The 17,399-nt window shown below is 40.8% G+C and overlaps 1 protein-coding gene across 48 annotated transcripts in view; it reads right to left on the bottom strand.

Annotated features, from left to right (window-relative positions):
* The window catches only part of slo (calcium-activated potassium channel slo), a 1,069,848-nt gene that overhangs the window by 716,638 nt on the left and 335,811 nt on the right, over window positions 1-17,399 (bottom strand). The window lies entirely within an intron of this gene.

Below are 17,399 nucleotides of genomic sequence, written 5' to 3'. Positions count from 1 at the left end.
AAAGAAATGAAGCTTACTGTCAAAAGGTAAATCATATCAGATATCACTGTAGCTGTTGAGAAACAGTTTACTAATAAGATAGAATTAAAGCTGGCCTTTCCTGGATGATACAAGACATCAAAAGAAAAATTGAGCAAGGAGAGAGCTTGGTGCTACCTAAAGTTTCAGTTATTAGTAGTGGATGATGATACTTTCAAACCTTATATAAGTGGAAGAAGTAACTATTGGAAAAACATGCAGAACTGGCTTTAGATTTTAAAGTCTTATGAAGAGCTCTGATGAATCAAATCAGTGTAATCAATGAAAATTAAGGTTATGATGGTAAAGAAGAAAGTATTTATCTATTCATTCAATTATTACACTTGGCTGCTGTTTCCCATGTCAGTGAGGTAGTGCCAGGAAACAGACAAAGAATGGCCCATCAACTCATCTTTTTTCATATATATTCGCCATTTCCCGCATTAGCGAGGTAGCGTTAAGAACAGAGGACTGAGCCTCAGAGGGAATATCCTCATTTGGCCCCCTTCTCTGTTCCTTCTTTTGGAAAGTTAAAAATGGGAGGGAAGGATTTCTTGCCCCCAGCTCCCTCTCCTTTTAGTCACCTTCTATGACATGCAAAGAATACGTGGGAAGTATTCTTTCTCCCCTATATGTGCCCATATATGCCCAAATACATACCATAGTCAGTGGTGGGATGAAGAAGTAAGATTATTAGCGAAAGAGAAGAGAGTGGCATCTGGACGATTTTTGCAGAGAAATAGTGCAAATGACTGGGAGGTGTATAAAAGAAAGAGGCAGGAGGTCAAGAGAAAGGCGCAAGAGGAGAAAAAGACGAAGGGAACAAATGGGAACATCAGTGAAGGGGGCTAATGGGGAAGTGATAACAAGTAGTAGTGATGCGAGAAGGAGATGGAGTGAGTATTTTGAAGGTTTGTTGAATGTGTTTGATGATAGAGTGACAGATATAGGGTGTTTTGGTCGAGGTGGTGAGCAAAGTGAGAGGGTTAAGGAGAATGATTTGGTAAACAGAGAAGAGGTAGTAAAAGCTTTGTGGAAGATGAAAGTCGGCAAGGCAGCGGGTTGGATGGTATTGCAGTGGAATTTATTAATAAAGGGGGTGACTGTATTGTTGACTGGCTGGTAAGGTTATCTAATGTATGTATGACTCATGGTGAGGTCCCTGAGGACTGGCCGAATGCTTACATAGTGCCATTGTACAAAGGCAACGGGGATAAAAGTGAGTGCTCAAATTACAGAGGTATAGGATTGTTGAGTATTCCTGGGAAGTTATATGGGAGGGTATTGATTGAGAGGGTGAAGGCATATACAGAGCATCAGACTGGGGAAGAGCAGTGTGGTTTCAGAAGTGGTAGAGGATGTGTGGATCAAGTGTTTACTTTGAAGAATGTATGTGAGAAATACTTAGAAAAGCAAATGGATTTGTATGTAGCATTTATGGATCTAGAGAAGGCAAATGATTGAGTTGATAGAGATGCTCTGTGGAAGGTATTAAGAAAATATGGTGTGGGAGGCAAGTTGTTAGAAGCAGTGAAAGTTTTTATCGAGGATGTAAGGCATGTGTACGAGTAGGAAGAGAGGAAAGTAATTGGTTCTCAGTGAATATAGGTTTGCGGCAGGGGAATGTGAGTTCTCCATGGCTGTTTAATTTGTTTATGGATAGGGTTGTTAGGGAGGTGAATGTAAGAGTTTTGGAAAGAGGGGCAAGTATGCAGTCTGTTGTGGATGAGAGAGCTTGGGAAGTGAGTCAGTTGATTTTTGCTGATGATACAGTGCTGGTGGCTGATTCATGTGAGAAACTGCAGAAGCTGGTGACTGAGTTTGGTAAAGTGTGTGAAAGAAGAAAGCTGAGAGTAAATGTGAATAAGAACAAGTTTATCAGGTACAGTACGGGTGAGGGACAAGTCAATTGGGAGGTAAGTTTGAATGGAGAAAAATTGGAGGAAGTGAAGTATTTTAGATATCTGGGAGTGGATTTGGCAGTGGATGGAACCATGGAAGCGGAAGTGAATCATAGGGTGGGGAGGGGGCGATGGTTCTGGGAACGTTGAAAAATGTGTGGAAGTCATGAGCGTTATCTTGGAAAGCAAAAATGGGTATGTTTGAAGGAATATCTATATTGTGGGCTATAGAGAGAGTTGTGCGGAGGAGGGTGGATGTGCTGGAAATGAGATGTTTGAGGACAATATGTGGTGTGAGGTGTTTTGATTGAGTAAGTAATGAAAGGGTAAGAGAGCTGTGTGGTAATAAAAAGAGTGTGGTTGAGAGAGCAGAAGAGGGTGTATTAAAATGGTTTGGTCACATGGAGAGAATGAGTGAGGAAAGATTGACAAAGAGGATATATGTGTCAGATGTGGAGGGAACGAGGAAAAGTGGAGACCAAATTGAAGGTGGAAAGATGGAGTGAAAAAGATTTTGAGCGATCGGGGCCTGAACATGCAGGAGGGTGAAAGGCGTACAAGGAATAGAGTGAGTTAGAACAATGTGGTATACCAGGGTCAACATGCTGTCAATGGATTGAACCAGGGCATGTGAAGCGTCTGGGGTAAACCATGGAAAGTTTTGTGAGGCCTGGATGTGGAAAGGGAGCTGTGGTTTCGGTGCATTATACATGACAGCTAGAGACTGAGTGTGAACGAATGTGGTCTTTGTTGTTTTTTCCTTGTGCTACCTCATGCACATGCAGGGGGAGGGGGTTGTCATTTCATGTGTGGCGGGGTGGCGACAGGAATGAATAAAGGGCAGAAAGTATGAATTATGTACATGTGTATATATGTATATGCCTGTGTGTGTATATATATATATATATACGTTGAGATGTATAGGTATGTATATGTGCGTGTGTGGACGTATATGTATATACATGTGTATGTGGGTGGGTTGGTCCATTCTTTCGTCTGTTTCCTTGCGCTACCTCACTAACGCGCGAGACGACAAAGTATGCAGTGTATTGTGGATGAGAGAGCTTGGGAAGTGAGTCAGTTGTTGTTCGCTGATGATACAGTGCTGGTGGCTGATTCGGGTGAGAAACTGCAGAAGCTGGTGACTGAGTTTGGTAAAGTGTGTGGAAGAAGAAAGCTGAGTAAATGTGAATAAGAGCAAGGTTATTAGGTACAGTAGGGTTGAGGGACAAGTCAACTGGGAGGTAAGTTTGAATGGAGAAAAAATGGAGGAAGTGAAGTGTTTTAGATATCTGGGAAAGGATTTGGCAGCAGATGGAACCATGGAAGCAGAAGTGTATCGTAGGGTGGGGGAGGGGGCGAAAGTTCTGGGAGCATTGAAAAATGTATGGAAGTTGAGAACGTTATCTTGGAAAGCATCAATGGGTGTTTGAAGGAACAGTGGTGCCAACAATGTTATATGGTTGCGAGGCATGGGCTATGGATAGAGTTGTGCGGAGGAGGGTGGATGTGCTGGAAATGAGATGTTTAAGGACAATATGTGGTGTGAGGTGGTTTGATTGAGTAAGTAATGAAAGGGTAAGAGAGATGTGTGGTAATAAAAAGAGTGTGGATGAGAGCAGAAGAGGGTGTTTTGAAATGATTTTGTCACATGGAGAGAATGAGTGAGGAAAGACTGACAAAGAGGATATATGTGTCAGAGGTGGAGGGAATGAGGAGAAGTGGGAGACCAATTGGAAGTGGAAAGATGGAGTGAAAAAGATTTTGAGTGATCGGGGCCTGAACATGCAGGAGGGTGAAAGGTGTGCAAGGAATAGAGTGAATTGGAACGATGTGGTATACTGGGATCAACGTGCTGTCAATGGATTGAACCAGGGCATGTGAAGCGTCTGGGGTTAACCATGGAAAGTTTTGTGGGGCTTGGATGTGGAAAGGGAGCTGTGGTTTCGGTGCATTATACATGACAGCTAGAGACTGAGTGTGAATTAATGTGACCTTTGTTGTTTTTCCTAGCGCTACCTCAAGCACATGTGGGGGGAGGGGTCTTGATTTCATGTGTGTCAGGGTGGCGACAGGAATGAATAAGGGCAGGCAGTATGAATTATGTACATGTGTATATATGTATATGTCTGTGTATGTATATATATTTATATGTTGAGATGTATAGGTATGTATATGTGCGTGTGTGGATGTGTATGTTTATACATGTGTATGTGGGTGGGTTGGGCCATTCTTTCATCTGTTTCCTTGCACTACCTCGCTAACACAGGAGACAGTGACAAAGTATAATATATCACTCCTCTTTTTGTCCTTGTTCACATGGCTTACATCCTTGGTAAAAAATTTTCACGCCTCTAGCAGCCTATCTCCCACACCATATACTCTTAAGGCTTTTCACAAAGACAAAAAAATTCAAAATTTACTAAGATACATGATTAGGAAGAGAATCTTGGAGACTCAATTCCCAAAAATGTGCACTCAAATTTAATATACACAATTAGAAAGAAAATCTTGGAGACTCAAATTCCCACAAAAGTATCTTTCACTGAGTCCATTATCATCAGAAGGGTGGGGGCATCAAAATGCTCAATCTTATTTCTGTGTATAAGTATTCAGAAAAAGAAGACATCATATATATCAAACTACTTGGAGAAAAGCAAGGATGTACAGCTTGAATATGATGCTGTTAACAAAGAAACTAAAGAGGGAACATAATGCCACGAAAAGATACAGGAGTGGTAGCTAATCAGAGCAAAACAGTTTATGAAAACAAATGTTACAAGCTTTGTGTAATGCACCATACAGGAATGAGTAGATGTATACAGTGGCAAGAAATGAAGATTCAAATAAGAGGTTCTAGTTTAGTCAAAGATATACAAACATAAAAGAGGGATGTACTGAGGAGACATAAAAGATGTACTAGCACAGACAATATAGGAGAGGAAAAATGAACACAGTATGATATGAAAGGAAAACCAAATAGATGAATAAATAATAGAATAAAAAGTCAAATGATAATCTGAAAAGTTTATAAAGGCTCATTTGAAACAAATCATTGGTTTAAAAACAAGTAATTGGGCTTATAAATTCAAAGTGAAAGATTGCTGAAACAAAAGGAGAAAATATGTGCAGCTGAATGCTAAATTCTAAAGTTTATTCACACTGGGGACCCCATTACCTCTAAGAATAACGTAATGGAAAGAAAAATAGATTATGTAGAAACATTAGGATTATTTAAGAATATGTAAGTAAGCTTCTGAAGGATCTTAATCCATACAAAGTGCATGGAACTTGTTAAATCTCCCTGTAAGTATTTATGTAATGTGCATAAGCAGAAGACAAGATGTTGTTCACAGTATCAGTGGAAGAGAGATTAGTGCATACAGAAAACATACTTATCTTTTGTGGGAGATAGAAAAAATTAATAAACCAATGTACCAATATCTTATAAGTATTATCTGCAAAATGTTGATAAAGATATTGAAAGAACAAAAGGATTGTAACGTGAAAAAGAGAAACTAACTTAGGAAGGAGCACAGTGACTTCAAAGGAAAAGATCATGATAATTAATACCCTGGACTTTTAAAACATAGTGAGCATTTGATGAGATAAAAGGAATGAATGAATTGATTGTGCACTCACTTCAGTTAGCATGTATTCCAGTACTACTCACTTACCATCTTTTTACTTCATGTATTCTTATGTATTTGTTTTACTTCGTGTATTCTTATGTATGTCATTTTTAAACCAGGTGTTCTCAATCACTGGTTCTATTTCAGCAAGCAAGTCCACAAACTGTTCACCATTTCCATAAATATAACTAAATACTCCATGCCTCCAAATATACCCTTAATTGTCTTATTATTGACTTTCATAATCAAATCATCCATCACTAATTCCTGATCTCTCACACCAAAACTGCTGAGACACTCACTCAGCTCCAACCAAAACATTCATCTCTCTTCATTATTTCTCCTGTAGCCAGGTGCATAAGCACTAATAATCATCCACCTCTCAGATCTATTTTCCTTTTCACCCATATGAGTCTGGAGCTCACTCCCTTACACTCTCTCACACATACCCACAACTCCTCCTCCAACATAAGTGCTATCCCTTCCTTTCCTATTGCCCCCACATTAATCCAAGACTTTAAACCCTAAGACATTCCCAAACTATTCTTACCCTTGAGTTTTGCCTCATTCAGTTATAACATCCCAGTACCGTTTTTCAAGCATGCTACCAATCTCTCCGTTCTCATCTTGGTTACGACCAAACACACTCAGACACCCCAGCCTGAGCCTTCAAGGAGGATGAGCACTCCTCACTTGACTCCTTTGTATTCTAATTTGAAAACTGAAATATATGAAGGGGAAGGTTTCCAGTCCCCCTTTCAGTCACCGATGATGACATGCAGGAAATATTAGAATACTGAAAATCATGATTTACATTCTTACCATATGCATACTACAGGATAACGATATACAGTCTTACAGGGCTCAATGCATTGCTGATAACATAATGCAAATGTTCCATCCCATGGGTTCACCCATTTGGATCACTATAGGTACCTTTGTGTTTTACTTAATGGTTGTATGCATTATGTTTAAAATTAACTCCTTAATGCTGTGTTATAAAATGTTTATTTCCTAAGACTGTTTACTTCCTTTAGCAATGCCACACTTTTTCATATCAAATTTTTCCAAGACTTTGGTTTTGATGGTGACTGACACAATTATATATTTCTAAATCAGTTTTTTGTTGATTTCAGCACCATGAAGGTATCTTACCACTACAGAATTAAAGATGCTGCTTTAACAGAAACAAGAAAGAATTCAGTTGAGGGGGAAGCAAATAAATCAGTAAGTCTGCTGTGCACTACCCTTTGAGTGCTCCATTCTAATAAGAAAGCAGCACAACTGGGCCCATGTGGCCATTGCAAACAAAGAGCTTGAACAGTACTTGGTTAAATAAGGAAAATTTTAGTGATATCTGTTAACAGTCCAGTGATTGCCAGAAAGTCTGGATTGAATCTAAAACTTTGCTGACAACCGCATTTTTTCCACACTTGAAACTATTAGTAGACCACTTGCACAATCTCCATGCTTTCCTATTAGGGGCCTCCTTGACTGTGTACAAAGTATGCCTTCCTGAAAAAATCTGTGTAGAACAAAGCCACACTTGGTAAACTTCGTAATATAAGGGAAAAACAGGAGAGTGTTTCTGATATACAACAAATCCACACTTATTAAGTCTATTAATATAAGGGGAAAGTGGGGGTTTGTTTCCATCTACCAAAGCTCATCTTTTTTCACTCTCACTAGTGAAAAAGTGTCACTGACTGTGATGCAACTGAAGGCTGCCTGGGATCAAGCCTAAATAGATTTGAACTCAAGTCGCAGTAGTTGGTCTACTGTCCAACAAACAGTTCATCCTCCCCTAAGGGCTGGTCAACATTTCCCTGTGACTGAATGTATAGCAGTCTTGAGCTGAAAGGAGTCTTTAGAAAGGTCCTGGGTAACACCAGGAGTCTTTCATGGAAATTAGTCCTGAGATAACTGTGAATAAAGAAAATAAATCTATTATTATCCCTAATTATCCCAAGACTGAATGTGAACGAATGCAGCCTTTTTTGTCTGTTCCTGGCACTGACTCGGGGGGATGTTATTTCGTGTGTGGTGAGGTGGCAACGAGAATGGATGAAGGCAGCAAGTATGGATATGTACATGTGTATATATGTATATATATATAAACATACATTGAAATTAAGAATGTATATGTGCATGTATGGGCGTTTATGCATATACACGTGTATGAGTGGGTTGGCCGGGGTGTATAGCAGGGTGGCGACGAGAATGGATGAAGGCAGCAAGTATGGATATGTTCATGTGTATCTATGTATATTTATGTTTACATTGAAATTATGAATGTATATGTCCATGTATGGGCGTTTATGTATACACATGTGTAAGTGAGTGGGTTAGGTCATTCCTTGTCAGTTTCCTTGTGCTACCTTGCTAATGCGAGAGATGGCAGTTAAGTATAATGAATGAATAAAATAAATAAAAGAAATATATATATATATACATATATATATATATATATATATATATATATATATATATATATATATATATATATATATATATATTTTTTTTTTATACTATTCGCCGTTTCCCGCGATAGCGAGGTAGCGTTAAGAACAGAGGATTGGGCCTTTTTTGGAATATCCTCACCTGGCCCCCTCTGTTCCTTCTTTTGGAAAATTAAAAAAAAAAAAAAGAGAGGGGAGGATTTCCAGCCACCCGCTCCCTCCCCTTTTAGTCGCCTTCTACGACACGCAGGGAATACGTGGGAAGTATTCTTAATCCCCTATCCCCAGGGATATATATATATATATATATATATATATATATATATATATATTTTTTGCCGCTGTCTCCCGCGTTTGCGAGGTAGCGCAAGGAAACAGACGAAAGAAATGGCCCAACCCACCCCCATACACATGTATATACATACGTCCACACACGCAAATATACATACCTACACAGCTTTCCATGGTTTACCCCAGACGCTTCACTTGCTCTGATTCAATCCACTGACAGCACGTCAACCCCGGTATACCACATCGATCCACTTCACTCTATTCCTTGCCCTCCTTTCACCCTCCTGCATGTTCAGGCCCCGATCACACAAAATCTTTTTCACTCCATTTTTCCACCTCCAATTTGGTCTCCCTCTTCTCCACGTTCCCTCCACCTCCGACACACATATCCTCTTTGTCAATCTTTCCTCAGTCATTCTCTCCATGTGACCAAACCATTTCAAAACACCCTCTTCTGCTCTCTCTACCACGCTCTTTTTATTTCCACACATCTCTCTTACCCTTACGTTACTTACTCGATCAAACCACCTCACACCACACATTGTCCTCAAACATCTCATATACATATATATATATATTTTTTTTTTCTTTTTTTTGCTGTCTCCCGCGTTTGCGAGGTAAATATATATATATATATATATATATATACATACGAGTCAGTTGTTGTTCGCTGATGATACAGCGCTGGTGGATGATTCATGTGAGAAACTGCAGAAGCTGGTGACTGAGTTTGGTAAAGTGTGTGAAAGAAGAAAGTTAAGAGTAAATGTGAATAAGAGCAAGGTTATTAGGTACAGTAGGGTTGAGGGTCAAGTCAATTGGGAGGTGAGTTTGAATGGAGAAAAACTGGAGGAAGTGAAGTGTTTTAGATATCTGGGAGTGGATCTGGCAGCGGATGGAAACATGGAAGCGGAAGTGGATCATAGGGTGGGGGAGGGGGCGAAAATTCTGGGAGCCTTGAAGAATGTGTGGAAGTCGAGAACATTATCTCGGAAAGCAAAAATGGGTATGTTTGAAGGAATAGTGGTTCCAACAATGATGTATGGTTGCGAGGCGTGGACTATGGATAGAGTTGTGCACAGGAGGATGGATGTGCTGGAAATGAGATGTTTGAGGACAATGTGTGGTGTGAGGTGGTTTGATCGAGTAAGTAACGTAAGGGTAAGAGAGATGTGTGGAAATAAAAAGAGCGTGGTAGAGAGAGCAGAAGAGGGTGTTTTGAAATGGTTTGGTCACATGGAGAGAATGACTGAGGAAAGATTGACAAAGAGGATATGTGTGTCGGAGGTGGAGGGAACGTGGAGAAGAGGGAGACCAAATTGGAGGTGGAAAAATGGAGTGAAAAAGATTTTGTGTGATCGGGGCCTGAACATGCAGGAGGGTGAAAGGAGGGCAAGGAATAGAGTGAATTGGAGCGATGTGGTATACCGGGGTTGACGTGCTGTCAGTGGATTGAATCAAGGCATGTGAAGCGTCTGGGGTAAACCATGGAAAGCTGTGTAGGTATGTATATTTGCGTGTGTGGACGTATGTATATACATGTGTATGGGGGTGGGTTGGGCCATTTCTTTCGTCTGTTTCCTTGCGCTACCTCGCAAACGCGGGAGACAGCAACAAAGCAAAAAAAAAAAAAATATATATATATATATATATATATATATATATATATATATATATATATATATATATATATATATATATATATATATTTTGAAGGTTTGTTGAATGTGTTTGATGATAGAGTGGCAGATATAGGGTGTTTTGGTCGAGGTGGTGTGCAAAGTGAGAGGGTTAGGGAAAATGATTTGGTAAACAGAGAAGAGGTAGTAAAAGCTTTGCGGAAGATGAAAGCCGGCGAGGCAGCAGGTTTGGATGGTATTGCAGTGGAATTTATTAAAAAAGGGGGTGACTGTATTGTTGACTGGTTGGTAAGGTTATTTAATGTATGTATGACTCATGGTGAGGTGCCTGAGGATTGGTGGAATGCTTGCATAGTGCCATTGTACAAAGGCAAAGGGGATAAGAGTGAGTGCTCAAATTACAGAGGTATAAGTTTGTTGAGTATTCCTGGTAAATTATATGGGAGGGTATTGATTGAGAGGATGAAGGCATGTACAGAGCATCAGATTGGGGAAGAGCAGTGTGGTTTCAGAAGTGGTAGAGGATGTGTGGATCAGGTGTTTGCTTTGAAGAATGTATGTGAGAAATACTTAGAAAAGCAAATGGATTTGTATGTAGCATTTATGGATCTGGAGAAGGCATATGATAGAGTTGATAGAGATGCTCTGTGGAAGGTATTAAGAATATATGGTGTGGGAGGCAAGTTGTTAGAAGCAGTGAAAAGTTTTTATCGAGGATGTAAGGCATGTGTATGAGTACGAAGAGAGGAAAGTGATTGGTTCTCAGTGAATGTAGGTTTGCGGCAGGGGTGTGTGATGTCTCCATGGTAGTTTGATTTGTTTATGGATGGGGTTGTTAGGGAGGTGAATGCAAGAGTTTTGGAAAGAGGGCAAGTATGAAGTCTGTTGTGGATGAGAGAGCTTGGAAAGTGAGTCAGTTGTTGTTCGCTGATGATACAGCGCTGGTGGCTGATTCATGTGAGAAACTGCAGAAGCTGGTGACTGAGTTTGGTAAAGAGTGTGAAAGAAGAAAGTTAAGAGTAAATGTGAATAAGAGCAAGGTTATTAGGTACAGTAGGGTTGAGGGTCAAGTCAATTGGGAGGTAAGTTTGAATGGAGAAAAAGTGGAGGAAGTAAAGTGTTTTAGAAATCTGGGAGTGGATCTGGCAGCGGATGGAACCATGGAAGCGGAAGTGAATCATAGGGTGGGGCAGGGGGCGAAAATCCTGGGAGCCTTGAAGAATGTGTGGAAGTCGAGAACATTATCTCGGAAAGCAAAAATGGGTATGTTTGAAGGAATAGTGGTTCCAACAATGTTGTATGGTTGCGAGGCATGGGCTATGGATAGAGTTGTGCACAGGAGGGTGGATGTGCTGGAAATGAGATGTTTGAGGACAATGTGTGGTGTGAGGTGGTTTGATTGAATAAGTAATGTAAGGGTAAGAGAGATGTGTGGAAATAAAAAGAGCGTGGTTGAGAGAGCAGAAGAGGGTGTTTTGAAATGGTTTGGGCACATGGAGAGAATGAGTGAGGAAAGATTGACCAAGAGGATATATGTGTCGGAGGTGGAGGGAACGAGGAGAAGTGGGAGACCAAATTGGAGGTGGAAAGATGGAGTGAAAAAGATTTTGTGTGATTGGGGCCTGAACATGCAGGAGGGTGAAAGGAGGGCAAGGAATAGAGTGAATTGGATCGATGTGGTATACCGGGGTTGACGTGCTGTCAGTGGATTGAATCAGGGCATGTGAAGCGTCTGGGGTAAACCATGGAAAGTTGTGTGCGGCCTGGATGTGGAAAGGGAGCTGTGGTTTTCGGGCATTATTGCATGACAGCTAGAGACTGAGTGTGAACGAATGGGGCCTTTGTTGTCTTTTCCTAGTGCTACCTCGCACACATGAGGGGGGAGGGGGATGGTATTCCATGTGTGGCGGGGTGGCGATGGGAATGAATAAAGGCAGACGGTGTGAATTGTGTGCATGGGTATATATGTATGTGTCTGTGTGTGTATATATATGTGTACATTGAGATGTATAGGTATGTATATTTGCGTGTGTGGACGTGTATGTATATACATTGTGTATGGGGGTGGGTTGGGCCATTTCTTTCGTCTGTTTCCTTGCGCTACCTCGCAAACATGGGAGACAGCGACAAAGCAAAATAAATATAAATAAATAAATAATATATATATATATATATATATATATATATATATATATATATATATATATATATATATATATATATATATAAATATATATATATATATATATATATATATATATATATATATATATATATATATATATATATATATATATTGATTTATTTATTATACTTTGTCGCTGTCTCCTGTGTTAGCGAGGAAGCACAAGGAAACAGACGAAAGAATGGGCCAACCCACCCACATACACATGTATATACATACACATCAACACATAGCACATTTACACACCTATACATCTCAACATATACATATATATACACACACAGACATATACATATATACACATGTACATAATTCATACTGTCTGCCCTTATTCATTCCCGTTGCCACCCCGCCACACATGAAATGGCAACCCCCTCCCTCCGCATGTGTGCAAAGCAGCGCTAGGAAAAGACAACAAAGGCCACATTCGTTCACACTCAGTCTCTAACTATCATGTATAATGCACCAAAACCACAGCTCCCTTTCCACATCCAGGCCTCACAAAACTTCCCATGGTTTACCCATGACACTTCACATGCCCTGGTTCAATCCATTGACAGCACATCGACCCCGCTATACTACATCGTTCCAATTCACTCTATTCCTTGCACTCCTTTCAACCTCCTGCATGTTCAGGTCCTGATCACTCAAAATCTTTTTCACTCCATCTTTCCACCTCCAATTTGGTCTCCCACTTCTCCTCGTTCCCTTCACCTCTTTGTCAATCTTTCCTCACTCATTCTCTCCATGTGACCAAACCATTTCAAAACACCCTCTTCTCCTCTCTCAACCACTCTTTTTATTACCACACATCTCTCTTACCCTTTCATTACTTACTCAATCAAACCACCTTACAGCCCATACTGTCCTCAAACATCTCATTTCCAGCACATCCACCCTCCTCCGCACAACTCTATCTATAGCCCACGCCTCTCAACCATATAACATTGTTGGCACAACCATTCCTTTGGATCAAACATACCCATTTTCGCTTTCCAATATAACATTCTCGACTTCCACACAGTTTTCAATGCTCCCAGAACTTTCGCCCCCTCCCCCATCCTATGATTCACTTCCGCTTCCATGATTCCATCCACATCCAAATCCACTCCCAGATATCAAAAACACTTTACTTCCTTCAATTTTTCTCCATTCAAACCTACCTCACAATTGACTTGTCCCTCAACCCTACTGTACCTAATAACCTTGCTCTTATTCACATTTACTCTCAGCTTTCTTCTTTCACACACTTTACCAGACTCAGTCACCAGCTTCTTCAGTTTCTCCCCCGAATCAGCCACCAGCGCTGTATCATCAGCGAACAACAACTGACTCACTTCCCAAGCTCTCTCATCCAAAACAGACTGCATACTTGCCCCTCTTTCCAAAACTCTTGCATTCACCTCCCTAACAACCCCATCCATAAACAAATTAAACAACAATGGAGACATCACGCACCCCTGCTGCAAACCAACCTTCACTGAGAACCAATCACTTTCCTCTCTTCCTACACGTACACATGCCTTACATCCTCGATAAAAACTTTTCACTGCTTCTAACAACTTGCCTCCCACACCATATATTCTTAATACCTTCCACAGAGCATCTCTATCAACTCTATCATATGCCTTCTCCAGATCCATAAATGCTACATACAAATCCATTTGCTTTTCTAAGTATTTCTTACATACATTCTTCAAAGCAAACACCTGATCCACACATCCTCTATCACTTCTGAAACTACACTGCTCTTCCCCAATCTGATGCTCTGTACATGTCTTGACCCTCTCAATCAATACCTTCCCATATAAATTCCCATGAATATTCAACAAACATATACCTCTGTAATTTGAACACTCACCTTTATCCCCTTTGCCTTTGTACAATGGCACCATGCATGCATTCTGCCAAACCTCAGGCACTTCACCATGAATCATATATGCATTGAATATCCTTACCAACCAGTCAACAACACGCTCATCCCCTTTTTTAATAAATTCCACTGCAATACCATCCAAACATGCCGCCTTGCCGGCTTTCATCCGCAAAGCTTTCACTACCTCTTCTCTGTTTACCAAATCAATCTCCCTGACCCCCTCATTTCGCACACCACCTCAACCAAAACACCCTATATCTACCACTCTATCATTAAACACATTCAACAAACCTTCAAAATACTCACTCCATCTCCTTCTCACATCACCACTACTTGTTATTACCTTCCCATTTGCCCCCTTCACCGATGTTCCCATTTGTTCTCTTGTCTTACGTACGATACCTCCTTCCAAAACATCTTTCTATTCTCCCTAAAATCTAATGATACACTCTTACCCCAACTCTCATTTGCCCTCTTTTTCACCTTTCTCTTGACCTCCTGCCTTTCTTTTATACATTTCCCACTCATTTGCACTATTTCCCAGCAAAAATCATCCAAATGCCTCTTTCTTCTCTTTCACTAACAATCTTACTTCTTCATCTCACCACTCACTACCCTTTCTAATCTGCCCACCTCCCAACTTTCTCATGTCACAGGCATCTTTTGTGCAAGCCATCACTGCTTCCCTAAATACATCCCATTCCTCCCCCACTCCCCCTACAACATTTGCTCTCACCTTTTTCCATTCTGCTCTCAATCTCTCCTAGTACTTCCTCACACAAGTCTCCTTTAGAAGCTCACTTACTCTCATCACTCTCTTCACCCTAACATTCTCTCTTCTTTTCTGAAAACCTCTACATATATTCACCTTTGCCTCCACAAGATAATGATCAGACATCCCTCCAGTTGCACCTTTCAGTACATTGACATCCAAAAGTCTCTCTTTCATGCGCCTATCAGTTAACAAGTAATCCAATAACACTCTCTGGCCATCTCTCCTACTTACATATATATACTTATGTATATCTCTCTTTTTAAACCAGGTATTCCCAATCACCAGTCCTTTTTCAGCACACAAATCTACAAGCTCTTCACCATTTCCATTTACAACACTGAACAAACCATGTACACTAATTATTCCCTCAACTGCCACATTACTCACCTTTGCATTCAAATTACCCATCACTATAACCTGGTCTCATGCATCGAAGCTGCTAACACATTCACTTAGCTGCTAACAAAACACTTGCCTCTTGTGATCTTTCTTCTCATGACTAGATGCATAGGCACCAATAATCACCCATCTCTCTCCATCCACTTTCAGTTTTACCCATATCAATTTAGAGTTTACTTTCGTAAGGAAACAGACGAAAGAATGGCCCAACCTACCCACATACACATGCATATACATTAACGCCCACACACACATACATACCTAAACATTACAATGTACACATTCATATACATACACAGACATATACATATATACACATGTACATATTCATACCTGCTGCCTTTATCCACTTCCGTTGCCACCCCGCCACACATGAAACAGCCCCCCTGCACCAGGAAGGCAGTGCCAGGACAGAGATGAAGAATGGCCCATCCACTCACATACACATATACATACTTAAATGCCAATACATGCACATATACACACATATCAACATATACATAAATATACATATACAGACATATACATATATAAACTAGTGGTTCCAACAATGTTGTATGGTTGCGAGGCGTGGGCTATGGATAGAGTTGTGCGCAGGAGGATGGATGTGCTGGAAATGAGATGTTTGAGGACAATGTGTGGTGTGAGGTGGTTTGATCGAGTAAGTAACGTAAGGGTAAGAGAGATGTGTGGAAATAAAAAGAGCGTGGTTGAGAGAGCAGAAGAGGGTCTTTTGAAATGGTTTGGGCACATGGAGAGAATGAGTGAGGAAAGATTGACCAAGAGGATATATGTGGTGGAGGTGGAGGGAATGAGGAGAAGAGGGAGACCAAATTGGAGGTGGAAAGATGGAGTGAAAAAGATTTTGTGTGATCGGGGCCTCAACATGCAGGAGGGTGAAAGGAGGGCAAGGAATAGAGTGAATTGGAGCGATGTGGTATACCGGGGTTGACGTGCTGTCAGTGAATTGAATCAAGGCATGTGAAGCGTCTGGGGTAAACCATGGAAAGCTGTGTAGGTATGTATATTTGCATGTGTGGACGTATGTATATACATGTGTATGGGGGTGGGTTGGGCCATTTCTTTCGTCTGTTTCCTTGCGCTACCTCGCAAACGTGGGAGACAGCGGAAAAAAAAAAAACATATATAAACATGTACATATTCACAATCGCTTGCCTTCATCCATTTCTGGTGTCACCCTGCCCTACAGGAAACATCATCACTACCTCCTGCATCAGCGAGGCAGCGCCCAGAAACAGACAAAAAAGGCCACATGCATTCACACTCAGTCTCTAGCTGTCACGTGTAATGCATCGAAAACCACAGGTCCCTATCCACATCCAGGCCCCACAAATCTTTCTATGGTTTACCCCAGATGTTTCACATGCCCTGGTTCAGTCTATTGACAACATGTTGACCCCGATATACCACTTCATTCCAATTTACTCTATGCTTTGCATGCCTCTCATTCTCCAGTACGTACAGGCCCCAATTGCTCAAAATCTTTTGCACTCCATCCTTTCACTTCTAATTTGGTCTTCCACTTCTTCTTCCCTCCGCTTCTGACACATATATCTTCTTTGTCAATCTTTCCTCACTCATACTCTTCATATGTCCAAACCATTTCAACATACCTGCTTCTGCTCTCTCAATCACACTCTTTATATTTCCACACATCTACCTTACCTTACATTACTTACTTGCTCAAACCACCTCTCACCACATATTCTCCTTAAGCATTTCATTTCCAACATACCCATCCTCCTCCATACAACCCTATCAACAACCTATGCCTTGCATACATACACTGATGTATATCTTTCTTCTTAAACCAGGTATTCCCAATCACCAGTCTCATTTCAGTACACAAATCCACAAGCTCTTCACCATTTCCATTTACAACACTGAACACCCCATGTACACCAATTATACCCTCAACTGCCACATTGCTCACCTTCGCATTTAAATAGCCCATCACTATACCCCGGTCTCATATATCAAGGCTGCTAATACACTCACTCAGCTGCTACCGAAACACTTACCTCATGATCTTTCTTCTCATGATCAGGTGCATAGGCACCAATAATCACCCATCTCTCTCCCTGCCCTTTCAATTTTACCCACATCAATCTAGAATCTACTTTCTTACACTCTATCACATACTTCCACAACTCCTGCTTCTGGAGTATTGCTACCCCTTCCTCAGCTCTTGTCCTCTCACCA

The sequence above is a fragment of the Panulirus ornatus genome, chromosome 43 (assembly GCF_036320965.1).
Source record: "Panulirus ornatus isolate Po-2019 chromosome 43, ASM3632096v1, whole genome shotgun sequence".
Classification (NCBI taxonomy): Eukaryota; Metazoa; Arthropoda; class Malacostraca; order Decapoda; family Palinuridae; genus Panulirus; species Panulirus ornatus.
The sequence above is the reverse complement of the archived record's forward strand: the minus strand, read 5'-3'. Positions and strand labels throughout refer to the sequence as shown.